General features: G+C 56.1%; 1 protein-coding gene across 16 annotated transcripts in view; it reads left to right on the plus strand.

Moving 5' to 3' along the window:
* The window catches only part of MYT1L (myelin transcription factor 1 like), a 373,300-nt gene that overhangs the window by 27,005 nt on the left and 332,179 nt on the right, over positions 1-14,116 (plus strand). For all 16 annotated transcript variants that reach the window (XM_064494756.1, XM_064494755.1, XM_064494758.1 and 13 more), the window contains exon 2: positions 12,318-12,410. The gene's annotated coding sequence lies outside the window, so the exon portion shown is untranslated. The remainder of the gene's footprint in view (positions 1-12,317; positions 12,411-14,116) is intronic.

Raw genomic sequence — 14,116 nt, forward strand, 5'->3', positions numbered from 1 at the left:
ATGGCGTGGTTACCGTGGGACAGCGTTGTCCAGCAGGGCCCTGGACTCCCCTCGCCGGTGTCACTGACTCGTGAACGGCCCCTCCTCCTGTCCCCAGCCCCCTCCCTGTTCCTAAGGGCTTGACTATTTTAGACTTTTCATGTCAGCAGAACCACACAGTGCTTGTTTTCGGCATCTGGTGCATTTCACTTGGCGTAACGTCTTCCAGGCTCATCCACGTTGTCACAGACGGAGAGTTCCTCCTTTTTAAGACTGGATAATACTTCACTGTATGTGGACAGCGCGCTGTCGTCATCCACTCACCCCTTTGTGAGCATCTGCGCTGTCTCCGTACCCTGGCCGTTCTGAGTAGAGCTGCCGTGAGCGTGGGTGCGCGGGTAGCTCTTTGAGATCGCGATTTCAGTTCTGCTGCTTGAGTGTTCAGGAGTGGAATCGCTGGGCCACAGGTGCTCTATCTTTAGTTTTTTGAGGAACCTCTGTGCTGCCTCCCACAGTGGCCGCCCTGCTTCACACTCCCACCAGCAGTGCACCGGGGCTCCCCTTTCTCCACATTCTTACCGACACTTGTTACTTCGGTTTCTTTCGGTGACAGTCATTCTGACAGGTGTGAGGTGGCACCACACCATGGTGATGTCAAGCATCTTTCCATGCACCTGCTGGCCCTCTGTGTGTCGTCTTTGGAGAACTGGCCATTCCAGTCACTTGCTCATTTTCACATTGAGTTCTTTGCTTGTTGTGGTAGTTTGTTGTAGCGGCAGCCCCGTACGTGTTGTGGGCACTGACCCGTTCTCGGGCACGTGGTCTGCAGCCCTCTGCCCGGCTCTGTGGGCGGCCCCCCACCCGGGGCCCCTCTGCCCACACGGCCTGGGTTGGTGCAGCCCCTCTTGTCGGTCTTGCTTTTGCTGCTTCATGTTGTTGAAATGTCCACGCTGTACCATCGATCTGCAGAGTCAGTGCCATCCCTTTCAAAATTCCAATAGCATTTTTGTGCAGAAATAGAAAAACAATCCTAAAATTCATGTGGAGCTAAAAAAATACCCCTGCTGGCCAAAGCAATCTCGAGAAAGAACATCACCCTTCCTGATGCAAAACTATGCTGCAAAGCTACAGCCATGTAAACAGCACGGTCCTGGCCCAAAGCCAGCGGAGCAGAACAGAGAGCCCAAGGAACGCCTGTGCGTCAGCTGATCACTGGTTTCTGACAAGGCGACAAGAATGCACAACGCAAAAGGGACAGTCTCTTCAGTAAATGGTGCTGTGAAAACTGGATAAAAAAAAGAGATGAAATCGGACCCTTACACCATGCACAAAATCAGGTCAAAACGGAGCGAAGACTTAAATGTAAGGAGGATTTCCTGACGTTGGCCTTAGCAACGCTTTCTCGGAATAGCTTCACTTCGCTAACATGCAGGGCTCCTTTCTCACCTAGGACGGCTCCTAAAGGCGCTCGCTGTATTCTCTGCCCTTCCTCCCTCACGGAAAGTGCTCAGATGGTGACAGGGAGGAGGAGGAGGAGGACAGAATTTCACTCTGCATAAAAGGGTACATTTGTTCTTCCCTGAGAAATCCCTGACACCCTCGCTGGGAGCACACTGAGCAGCGCGGCTGCCGCGTGGTGGGAGGGGTGGGCTGAGAGGCTGCCATGTGATGCATTTTAACCCTGTCTCTGGGGGGGCTCGTAGGAATCCACGACCCGCAGGCTGGAAGGCCTGCATTTGTTGGGGAGTTTGTCTTCTGACCATGGCGGGCGGGTCCTGCCCGCCACGGGCACTCGTGCTCCGGCGTGCTGGGGGCTGTCCTGCTTACAGCCACTGTCCAGGTGCCCTGTCCAGTTTTTTTGTCCCAAACAAGAAGCCCCCGTTGTGTTACCTTCTTGTCAGGGCCGTTCGAATAAGCACTTCAAGGTGCTTCTGACTTGAGCCCAGTGAGCAAATGACTCGCAAGGCACTTCTAGGATACGGGGGCTTTTGCTACGTGGCTGAGATGCCGCTCGGAAGCAGAGAAGCGGGGAAACCCACAGAACTACCGTGCTGGGGCGCGGATATTGCCCTGTGCTCAGCGCAGCTTGTGGGAAGCTGGTATCTTGCAAGGCCCCTGGCCGGCTCTGAAAGCCCACACTGCAGGTGATTCCAGGCATCTCTGGAGGGGCCTCCAGATTGGTGGGAGCAAACCTGAGGAGGGGACCTTGGCTCCCCTGATGCTGGCGCCGCGCCCCAGAGCAAGGGGGCTGGCATCCTTTGCATCTGGGCTGATGGTTTGGCCTGAGGAGGCTCTGGTGAGGCGGAAGCCCTGCGCACGCTGAGCTGGGCGTGACAGTGCTCCAACCTCTCGATGACCTCCCACGCAGAGCTGGAGCATGATCCCGGTGCCAGTCCACCCCGCCTTTCTTCAGGCGGAGGCTCCCTTCCATCACGGAGGGACACGGAGCGGCCCCGGGGCATAGGAGACCGCCGAGGGCATCTGCCCCCCACTTCTGTCCCCACTAATCTCTTTGTCTTGACATTGACGGAGCCTGCCAGCTGCCTCCTCGCTCCCTCTTTCCCTTCCTTTTCTCCTGGAGTTGATGACATTAGTGAGACAGCATTTCTCGAAAAAGAAAACCTATCACTGCTGAAATATCAACAAGAAAAAAGAAATCATGTACCTTCCATGCTCAGAAAATCTTCTCAATGTTAATCACAAAGCTTAAGTTTATTTTAGTTTCTTAAACAAAGGATAAAACCTTCAAGATGGAAATATTTGTCCTGAATCGCACCCTTTCTCTGAAAAACTCTCACCTGAGTGGGAATAACCCCAGCTCAGTACGCAGGGCAGGCGTCCTCGGCGGGATCTGGGCTCTTCTGAACCGCTCATGTGCTTCTGTTTTAAAAGACATGTTTCCTGTTGCCTTTTTTTTTTTTTTTTTTTAATCTTTAAGAACTAAAGACACGCGTTCTCTGATGTGGAGTTTGCTGTATTTCTCCAAAAATGCTCCTAAATTCACTGTACTTATAGGGACCTCCCACGCCCCCTCCTCCTGCCTCCTAAGCGGCTTGTCTCAGGGGCGGTGACAGGAAATGTACATGCATTCCAGGTAACGTTTGTGTCAAAGTTTCCTAACCACTCATGGTTCCTTTTAACTGATTCTGCCTTGGTTATAGGCACTTCTTGGGAAAACAAAATAAGGTTTTCCATATTTTCAATATTTATCCAGCTGGGTTTTTTAAAATGTAACTCTGCTCTTGATTCTATGCGTTGGGGTTGCCGCCCTTTTGAAATAAACTGACCTTGAGGGGACATCGCCCCCCCGTCAAGTGGAGCATCAGTGCTCTGGGGAAGCGCCGTGTCCTGGCCGGATGGATGCTGGGGTCTTGCTGCATCTAATTCACCAAATGGATGACACACAACAGAGGACACTCGTCGGGACACTTGGCGTTGGGGCACCGCCGTCATCCTGGCCTCGCGCGCAGTGTGATGCAGTTCCCTCCACTAGAACGTCCTTCCTCTCACTCCTCGTTGACTCGTAGTCAGGATTCAGGCCAAGCCCCTGGCCCCTGCCCAGGCTGCAGTTCCCCTTTTCTGAGCTCATATGTCTGCTCCAAAGCCCTCAGCACTTCTATGTAGAGTCTCAGAGAGAGAAAGGTGCACGTGCGTCTCCCGGAGGCCAGCATGTCTCCTGGTTCAGGAGTTCTCCTTGCGGCCTCCCTGGCGCGTCTCCAGCAGCTGATCCCGTCTCTGCCTGAACACCCGCCGTGATGGGGAGGTCACTGCCTGCCAGGAGAGCACGCCATTTTTAACTGCACGTACTGGCCCAGTTCACGGACAAGGGCTGCTTCCGTCCCCGGGGCTCAGCTGCGTGAGGCCGTGGCCGAGCGGGCAAGAGAAGTGCAGGTGCGCAGAGCAGGAGTGACGCAGGCCTGGGCTGTGCAGACGAGGGTCCCCGGCCTGACGCCAGCAGAGGGCGGTGCGCAGGCTCCTGCTCTCAGCCAGTGCCCGACAGTGCATTTCCTGTCCAGGAAAAGGCGAAAGTGCCCAGACCCAGCTCACGCTTGAGTAGTAACGGATTCCGTATTTATTCACATTTACGTGGGCCTTAGCTCCCCTCACTCCCGCTATTACAAAGGGACGAAGTGAAGCGCATTTAAAACGATTTTGGTCCCATTTGTAAAACAGAGCTCATTCCACTCCAAAGCAGGCCTTCCTCCGTTTGTACATGAAATGGCAACGCGCTGTCTGTCCGCAAGCAGCCCCGGCGGCGGGCCCTGCCCGCCTGTGCGGCCCCGGCACCCTGGCACGAACGCCGCTTCCGGACGATGGCTCGCTGAGCTCAAGGCAGGAGTCGTGCAACCTGGGGCCTCGCCAACTCTCTTCCCAAATTCTTCCTAAAGTGAGGCCATTCTCAAACACGCAGCGGGGACCCAGGCTCACGTGCCGGTGCCTGCCCAGACCCAAGGGCCCTGCGCGCTGGCTGCCTCCCCGATCCAGCGGCCGTCAGCGTGGTCTGTGACCCAGCGCACTTGTCGCCCGGGCCTGGCTTCACCAGGGGCCTGTTTTGTCCTAATTTAATATTTCACACTGAAAGATGGAGCAGCTGGTTGGACGTGAGTATGTCTCCCTTGCACACCCGCCGCCTCCGCCCGCCTGGCGCCCCCGAGGGGACCCGGTGCTGACGGCCTTCCCTCTCCGCGTCCGGGCCCCGTCAGTGCGCCTCCGCCGGCTGCGGGCGCTGCCATCTGTGTCTGGCAGGCGTGATGGTCGGGGCCCACTCCCCCCTCTCCGTGCCCTCTGTGAGCCCGCGTCTCCGACAGCATGATAACAGCCTCACAGGCAGCCGTCAGTCTGGGGGAAGTGAAGTCTCCCCGTTTCTGTAACTCCTGCGCTCTGGGGACAGTGCCCTGAAACGTCTGACTTCCTCTGCCTTGGCGCTCTCGCCGGCAGGCCGCACACTAGATGGCGCATTTCTCCCCCTCCTCGCTGGTCCCCAGCCCCGTTCTCCCTCTCAGCCCCTGGGGTTCTAGGGCCAGACCCTGCTCTCCTGTGTGATGGGGGCTCCGCGTCACAGAGGTGCTGGGCTGGGATCGCGGGCTCCCCCGCCACCACTGGGACAGCTGCCTGGCCGTGACCATCACCTCCACGTCCTTGACCTTGCCTCCTGGGAGTTAAGAATTTTCCTGTGAGCAGGGCTTGCCAACTGCACAGGAACACGCACGACAGAGAAAAATGTTCCTCTGTGGCGCGTGTTTCTGGGGAAGGACGACGCCAGATTTTGCGTCTCTCGCTGACCTTCACCCCTTCGCCCCCCCAGCCCCGGCTCCCACGTTTCTTCTCGGTTGTTTTGCTCACAGACCCGCGGTTAGAGTAAGAAGGGCCAGCCCGGGAGGAGTCTGTCAGGTGCTGCTCAGCCCACCCGGCCCGGTGACAGCTGGCTTTCCTGTGAAGTGGGAGCGCAGAGCCACTTCGCAATTTTTCAAATTACGAAGATAAACTTCACTCCTTCTGTGGCTTGAGCACAGGGCTGGGTGTGGCAGGAGCCTGGGCCCCCAGCTGCTGTGTCCACCTGTCTGCTCGGGGCCCTGGGCTACGCGCCCACCTCGCGGACCTGGCCACCTCTGGGGTTTTCTGTCTTTTCCCAGATGTCGTGTCACACGGTGAGGGCAAGACACGGTCCAGGCACGTACAAAAAAGTTAGAAACAGCAAACAGAACTTAACCGGCGGATTCGCCCCAGAAGGACCCTGTCGAGCCAGACTGAAGGCTCCTGTGCACTGAGTCAGTCTTCCTCTAACCTCAGACTCACTGTTGCATGAGCTGTTGGGGACAGGATTGTGTCCCTGTCCCACAGCGCGGAGGCTGCAGACCCCACCTGGGGACAGCCACAGACCCAGGTGGCCGGGGGTGTGAAGTCCGCTTGGGAAGGACCAGGTGCCCTTCCCCCCGTCGGGGCCACCGAGGCGGCCCTCTGAGCCCCAAGCGCCCTTGGCCTGTCCCTGCTTCTGGGGCAGCGGCCCCTCTGCCGCTTTGGACAGGGTCTCCTCCTCCCTGCCATGACGACAGGGTGCAGAGCGCCCTCAGCCCTGGCCCGGCCGCACTGGCCATGAGGATGCACTGGGAACCCCCGCCCAGGGCACAGGGCCCACCGTCGCCCGCACTCCCCCTGGCTCCCCCACAACTGTGCTTTTTCACGTTTCAAGAGACCCCAGTGAATGCTGTAAGACTGCTTAGAGACATCACGTGACAATGATGTTCGGGTCCGTCCCAGACCCGGGCGCATAGAATCATCTAGGCCGAGGGAGACTCCAGGGCGGGGCTGAATGGGCACCCCCACCCCCGTCCCAGCCCGCGGGCTCCCGGCATCTGCTGCACCTGCAGCAGCAGATGCACTGCGGTCACTGCGCATGGGCCAGGGCGTGGCGCCTCACAGGCTGTGGTCCACCTGGCTCAGCAGAACGGGGTGGCTTCACGCCTGCTGCGTTCGCCGCTGTGTCACCTGGGGCGTCGCCTTCCCGTCTGCGAGGTGAGCTGGTTGAGGAGAGGACACGGGTCTTCCTCCCTGCACGGCGCCCTGACTCTCAGGCCCCAGCCTCCTGTGGCACCTCGTTGCAGAGGGGGAGCGCTCGCTGGGTTAAAGCTGCTAAACCGCAGGCTCAGGGCTCTTCCCGCTTCAGGTCCGATGTGTAACTCCGTGGGCTTTCAACCCTCAGCGTCCAGGGCCGGGACACATTCATTCAGGTCGTCACGGGATGTAAGCCCAAATTGCAATCATGGTTGCAGAGTCGGGAGACAGAAAAGCCATCCCGCAGCTTTATAGCTGAAACCCAAGAATGTGACACTTTTTTTCTGATTTTCGGTCATCCTCCCTTCTCCCTTCTGTGCCTCGCCCTTGGCCTCGACGTTTAGTTCTCCAGGTCTCCCTTGAGCAAAAGCAGGAATGACACAGAGCTGGGTTTTACCAGGCCTTTGCCTTGCGTGTCCAAGTTGATTTTCACAGCAGCCACGCAGGTGAGTGTGGGGGGGGGGTTCATCTTTTTCTCCTTCTGATAGAAGAGCCAGTGGAGTCGTGCAAAGCTCACGCTGCTAGGAAGTGGCAGAATTCCGATTCAGACCTGGGATCCTTCCGCTGGACTTGAAGCCTTCCCTTTGAGCCAGTGGTTCTCAGTCCCGGCCACACAGTGGGGTCCCCCGGGGAGCTGTTTGAAACACTGAGGCTCGGGCTTCGGCTCACACCAATTAAGCCCCAGTCTCTGCAGGTGCCTGACAGTGTGTTTTAAAAGCTCCCCAGGTGATCCTCAGGCTCACGGGGGCTGAGAACTGCGCTGCTTCCCGAACCCTGTCCCTCAGGGGACGTGTGGGGGAGACACAGCCGCTTGTGCGGACGGACGCACGGACAGCCAGGGGCCTGTGGGCCCGCCTCGGCTCCTCGGCCTCCCAGCCGCTGTGCACGTCTGTACGTGACTGGGCTCCGGGGACCCCTCCTTCCTCGTCATCCTCCTGCCCACACCAGCGCCGTGCTTCCTTACGTGCAAGGCCTTGGCTCGCACAGGCTGGATTAAATCCACTTGGTCTTGCCTCACCTCAGGTGCGGTAAAGCCGGCACCACGGCTGCCCTTGAGCGGGGAAGAACTCAGAGGTCACTGAGGCCAGCGGCCTCCAAACTTCGGTTAAAAAGTTTACCTGTAAAGAAAAGAAAGCAGGTGAACTGGATACCTGGGCCCCGGACCCCCTCCCGGCTCTGCCCCAGCGGCCCGGGGGCACACTCCGGGCTGTCCTCAGCCAGGGGCCAGACGTGACAGGGAGCACGTGGGGGTGGACTGTGTGGTCTGGAGGCCAGCATTGGAGGTCTTGTTTTACTCTGGAAGAAAATGAGCACAAGAAACGGATTGCACGCCAAGCGGAGGGGCTGAGCCCTGACCCGAGCCCTCCTGACCTGCTCTCCGCCGCCTCTCGGCCTGCGCGCTGTGGCTCGTGGCGGTGTGGCTGACATCACGCCCCTCCTGTGGGCTGTTGTGCTGGTGGGCTGCCAAGCCAGAGTCGAAACATGAACCCTGGCTCCCAGCAGGGACCCTGAGCCCCACTTGGGGAGCAGGTTGCCCCAGGGAGCAAATTTCCTTCCACTGCACACACTGCCTCTTCTTTCCTCCACCTCCTGGGATCCACCCCCGGGACCCTCCTGGCGCTGGGCTGAGAGGGAGGCTGTGTTTGTGCCGTGACGCAGGTGAGCCTGGGGCTTGGGGGTTGCTGACTCTGTAGGCGATTAATTGGATCCCCGTCGAAATCTCATTTTTTTGTCTCCTCACGTGATGCTAAGAAAGTCGCATCATTTCTCAGGTATCAAATGCTTGAAAAATACCCGTCCTGTGCTCACCCCTCTCAGAGAAGCTTTTCGGTCTGTCGCTTGGCCGGCTTGTATTCTGTGGGCAGTGCCAACGAGTTACGTTTCCACGGCAGAGCGTGAGCGAGGGCCCGGGAACCCCCCCCCCCCAAGCCGCGCGGGGAGATGGCTGCTGAGGCTCACACGGCAGCTCGCTGGCTGCTGGGATGGTCTAGTATTGCCGCTGCAGCGTGTTGCTATCTGTTCGCATACTTGAAGATACCTTGTATTTACTTCTCACAGCACAGCTTTTCCCTAAGGTGTACATGGAAGTTAACTCGCTAAATGAGACTAGTCTGGCCTGAAAAAAATAATAACCTAATAGTGCATTTTTTAAAAACTTAGAGCATGAACCACTGTACGTCTGCCGGACCACCTGAAGTGCAGGGGGAGGTGCGGGGGCCTGAGAATGGCAGGAATAAACAAACGGAAGGACACAAAGAAGCAACGTCTTAGGCTCCTGTGCAGAAAAGCCCACGCCCACCTGCCAGCACACGGGTCTCAGGGTTTCTCAGAGTTAAGGGACAGACAGTCGTCCTTTACACTGCTCAGTCCACTCTGTCTCCAGTGGCGTCTGTCTTCCCCGACAAGCATCCCCATCACGCGGGCGCCCGTGGGGGAGGAGCCTCCACCTGCCTCTCTTGTCGAGGCCGCAAAGCCTGCAGGAGAGCAGAGGAGGGAGCCCGTGGTTTATATCAAAACATAGACAGTTTTTAAAAGTGTAATTACCTTGGAGAAAATGCCTTTCGTTATTAACCAACTTTGAGTTAAGAAGCTGTGAGTTTTAAGAAGAACATAACCCTACCGTTCCTGAGCCTGGACGTGTCGTGCTGACCTCCAGCAAGAGTGTGTTTGCTCTGAGCGTATATCCTTGGCTCTGTTCTGATAAAAATCCAGAAGGTAGCAGATCATAAAATTAAGCCGATAAGGGAGACTCCGGATCGGCCCTGTCCAACAGGAGTGTAACGTGAGCCACGAAATTGTGTGTGTGATGTGACCTGTCCTGCCAACAGTAAATGGAATCAAACTAAACAGATGGAATTCATTTTAGTGCTACATCTAACCTATAACGTCATGTCAGTGGGCAACCAGCACACATTTATTAACGAGATATTCTGCGTCCTTCCTTTGTGCCGTCATGAAATCCGGTGTGTATTCTACGTTTATAGCGCGTCCCAGCTTAAGCTGACCAGGTGAGGCGTGCGCAGGTGCCCGTGTGGCCATGTCCTGGCGCGCTGGACCGCAGGGCAGTGGGTGGTCCAGGCAGCGAAAGTCCCTCATCCAGCTCTTCCCGGGCCTTTGCTCTGTCTGGGCGTGTGACGATTTTGTTTAAGAAGAGTGAGCTCTGCCTGCACTGAGGACCTAGAGTGGTGCTGAGAGCGCGTGTTGGGGACTTAGCTTGCCAGGGTTCAAATCCAGCTCTGCTGTATTCACGAGTTAATGACCTTGGCCGGCTGCGTAGCATCTCTGTGCCTCGTGTTTGCTTCTGCACAGTCAGCGTTAGGGTGCGCCCGCTGTGCTGCGAGGATTCAGCGACGCAGCGAGTGTTCATCACAGCGCACGGTAGCCTCTAGTTTCAGGTCATTGGAAACGTATCTTCCTTTCTCCAGAAATGAGCCACAGCGCATCAGAAAAGGAGACAGGAAGTGTAACTGATGAAAAATAACGCTGCAGTGATCGTGCTCGGGGAACCTCTCGAAGGGGACAGGGAGACGCTCCAGCAAGAGCCCGCATCGCCAGGAGCCCCACACGTCGGACCCGAGGGCTTCGCCTCCAGTGTGTGCAGCTCCACGGCTGGAACCGAGCTGCAGGGTTAGCCTGTCTATTGAGGTTTCAGTTCCATTGTTATTATCTCCACAGAAACGTATCGCTTTTCTTCTGTTTGAAAGTGCTAATATCGATGCAGAGATGACTACAACTTTGTGTGTTTGAAGACTGTGAAATAATCACTCAGTGACTGGAATATTCGTGTAAGGTAGAGTGAGTTCCCTGACGTGCTAGTAGCTGAAGCCCAGTTGTGGGGTCACGAGGCTCTCAGAGATCACCCCGTCTGTTACCCTCCACTTACAAACGAGAAGGTCACTTCTGAAATATGCTGTCATTTTCTCATCCACAGTAAACAGGTGTTCCATAGTCTTAGACTTAAAAAGAAAGGTTGGGAGGGACCCACGCTACTTAACGATCCTGTAAGGCCCTTAGTTCTGAGCGTTTGTGTAAGTTCTGCGCTGGGGCCGGGATGCTGGCTCCACGGGGCGTAACAAAGGTGTGAAGGATAATGGACTGAGTAACTCAGTCATTTTCCCCAGCGTTTTAAAATCCAGTAGTCTGTTTTGACAAACCTGAAATCGTGTAAACGTCTTTCGATTCGTTGAGGTTTTTAAAAAGAAAAATCTTGATTAAAACCAAATCGGAGCAAGGGCAGTTTTACGTGAGAGGCGTGTGCGGCGTGCGCACGTCAGCTGGCTGTGCCTGCGTCTCGGGTGCAGAGATGGCCTCGTCTGCCCTGCCCAAGCCGGGACCCTCCAGGGCCATCAGAGCCTCCAGAACACTGACCGACGGCTCACAGTGGCGTGTGGGACCCAGGCAGAGGCCGGAGTTGCCGGCACTTTCGGTCACGCCCCCCAAGGCCTGAAATTCTCCTAAGTGTCTTCTAACGGCTTCTTGGTTTTATTTTTCCCGTTTATTAGAAATCACCAGACACTTGATACGTGCTCCACTCCCTTTAAAAGTGTATCTATGTTTTATTGATCTTGAATGCTCTCAAATGGCCTCCTCCTTTCAATGATGATTATATTGTCTGGGAAGAGTCGCCAGTACCATCTGCAGAAGACTGTTTCTGCTCTTGGGCCAAAGCCTGCCCGCAAGCCCTAGGGCTCAGGGCCGACGTGTTAGAGGGTCTGAGAAGCGGGAGGGCGGTCTGGAGACGCAGGACAAGGCCCTGAGTCAGGACGAGCTGGTCTGGACGCCTAGTTGCGCGTCTCAGCGAGTGGCGTAGCGCCTTGAGCGAGTGGGAACAGAATGGCCTTTCCTGCCTCAGAGGAGTGAGTGGCCCGGCCGCTGCAGGGCACTCGGCTTCCCGGGAGGTGCTCAGCAACAGGAGGGGCCGTCTGCGCTCCCCTGCTATTAGCACGGAGGCCCTGCTCTGGCCGCACCCTGCCCTGGAGGGAGGGAGGGAGGGAGTGTGCTGCCGGGCAGGCGGGGGCAGGGCGGGAGGGCATCTCAGGCAGAGGGAGAAATCCGAGGGAGAAATCCGTGCAGAGCGGGGCGCCTAAGTCTCGCGTTTCTTGTCTCCTCCCACAGAGCTGCTAAGATGGGAGTGAATCAGGTCAGGGGTTAGAAAAGTGAACTCACGTTCCCAAGGGGTCCTTTTCCTCAGGCAGCCTGGAAGACAGGAAAATGCCAGAAACTTCCTTCTTCCCTCGTCCCTTTCTGTACTTTTATTATTAAAAAAAAATTATTTTCATTGCTGAGTTAGTCCTGTCTGGCCTTCCGTGAGTGATCTGTGAGATCCTCGTTTGACCCGGCAGCACTGCCAGGTGTATTTAAGCCCAGGTGCACACCCTGCCCTGCGGCCCAGGAGCTTCTGCGGACGGCGGACTGCCCCCTGACAAGCAGGTGGCGCCCTGGGCATCTGAGCTCATCTCTGAGTCAGCTCCCTTTGTCGGTGTCTTTGCAGGGAGGCCAGGGACCTAGGGACTGACTCAGGTTTCACACACCTGCCCTTGTTCCTTAGTTTTTACTAAAGAACAGACTTCTGTTTTGAAAGCACTGCCCCTTGGATGACACATGGCAGGGACGTGTAGGGCCAGGCCTCCTCCCCGGCTGCGGGGCAATGAGTGTAAATGCATGTGTGAACAGCCTCCGCTAATTTAAGGAGAACAGCTTACACTTGGGGACACCATGCGTCCTCATCGAGTCGAGGGCCAGCCTCAGTTCCACTAACCCCTTGTCCTGCTCTCTCTCACATGCAGAGAAGCCCACTCGGAGGCGGAGCCGGGGTGCACGCAGCTGCCGTCTGGACACCTGTCTGCTCCACGTGGACCCCTGAGGAGTCGCCGAGCATGGTAGGTTAACATAGCGGGGCTGTGGTCCACTAGGACCGCATGGTCACCTGAAACAAGCAGACCTGGCAGCGCAGGGATGCCTGCTGCCAGATCAGGCCCTTGGAGAAAGGGTCTTTTCTACCGGTGTGTCCTGTTGTTTGGCTCTTTAGATGCTTCGATTTCATGCTTTGTTTAGTTGATTAAATAGGCCTGGGTTAACGGTACATCAGCCATGACTCGTTTGGAAATCGTTACATCTACAGAGCCTCGCACGTAACGCAGATATTTCAGAAATGAACCGAATCAAGCCAAGGGCACTGACCAGCCAGCGTATTCACATCTCTGCGCGGTGGGTTTAATCTCTTCACTGTTCGTTCCTGACACTCACGTGGGGTCTGCAGATCTCCGACGGCTTCCGACTTTTCCGTGCGGCCTCATGACGTCTTAAAATGGACTGGTGGGGATCCTGACTGAGCCTGTCCTGGAGCACACAGGTCCTGGCACCTGCTTTGTCTTTCCAGTGGGCGTGTGGCAGACTCAGAGTAGGGGGCAAGGGGGATGTTTGTTCAAATGTCATTCTTCTGTCAGACCCCTCTTGACCGCTGACCCACACACGGAGAGGGAAACTGTTCACGGCCGGCACGCGCTGCCAGCGTCCTTGCGCTGTGTGAGCCTCCCCCGGTCTGTTTCATTCCTCACCGCGCCCTCCAAAAGGAGGGAGCCTCGCCTCCTGGCAGACGTGAGGGCCCCGGGCCGGGCGAGCTGGACGGCCGGCCTGGTCACACCGATTTCGAAGAATCCGCCCGGAGTTTCCGCCCCGAGTTTCCTTTCCCCGGGGTGGTGCGTCCTAGGGGGTCATTTGTATGCCTTTCCACATCTATCCTGACATGTAATTTCATTAATTTCCACCTCTGTAACGGGGAGCATTTCCTGACCAGAGCGTGTTGGCGACCTCTGCCCTGACCTGTGACCTTGAGGCAAACCCAAGACTTTTCTGGTCCCTGCTTTCCCCTTGGACCATGAGAGGGGGCATGGGGGCTGAGAAATGCTTCTCTTACAAACAAGACAGCTTCAGTCCCCTTCAAGGCTGTGAGACATGAACCCGTGTTCTCCATTTACCAAACGATTCGCTTTTAATTGTTCAAAAATGGCGCATTTTCTAGGGCGTCTGTCTGTCCTCTCCCTCGCGTTTTTGTGGCATCGTCGGAATCCCGTCTTCAGAATGTTGGCCTTCCTGCTGACACTGAACTGCCAGCGAAGGAGGCTTTTTAACTTTTGTTCTCTTTACCCGATTAAGATATGCTCATTGTAGAAAAAATTAAAATATTAGAATGCAACTATATAATAAAAATGTTAACACTCTGAAAAAAACAGAATTCAGCGAAAATCACAGTTAACGTCTTGACTGAAAGCCTGTGCTACTGTTTCCTGGTTTAAGACGGATCATCCATACACCTCGTTCTTTCCTCCTTTTCACTTGGCAGATCGTGTGCTGACATGTATCTAATCTTCTGCTGTCGCTTTATCAGTCGGCGTTTAAAAATTCTGCTTTCCAAAGAAAGCTGTAATGGCCAACATTTGACCTCTGCTTTCGCATGCTGTCATGTCCTCACGTGAGTTCACAGCACGGTGGCTGAGTCAGAGGACGTGCACCTTCTAATGCGCCTGAGAAGGACATGCTTTCAAGGTGCGCCCCCTCTGCACGTGTGGCTGTGTGACCGTGTGTG

The sequence above is a fragment of the Camelus dromedarius genome, chromosome 15 (genome assembly GCF_036321535.1).
Source record: "Camelus dromedarius isolate mCamDro1 chromosome 15, mCamDro1.pat, whole genome shotgun sequence".
NCBI classification, from domain to species: domain Eukaryota; kingdom Metazoa; phylum Chordata; class Mammalia; order Artiodactyla; family Camelidae; genus Camelus; species Camelus dromedarius.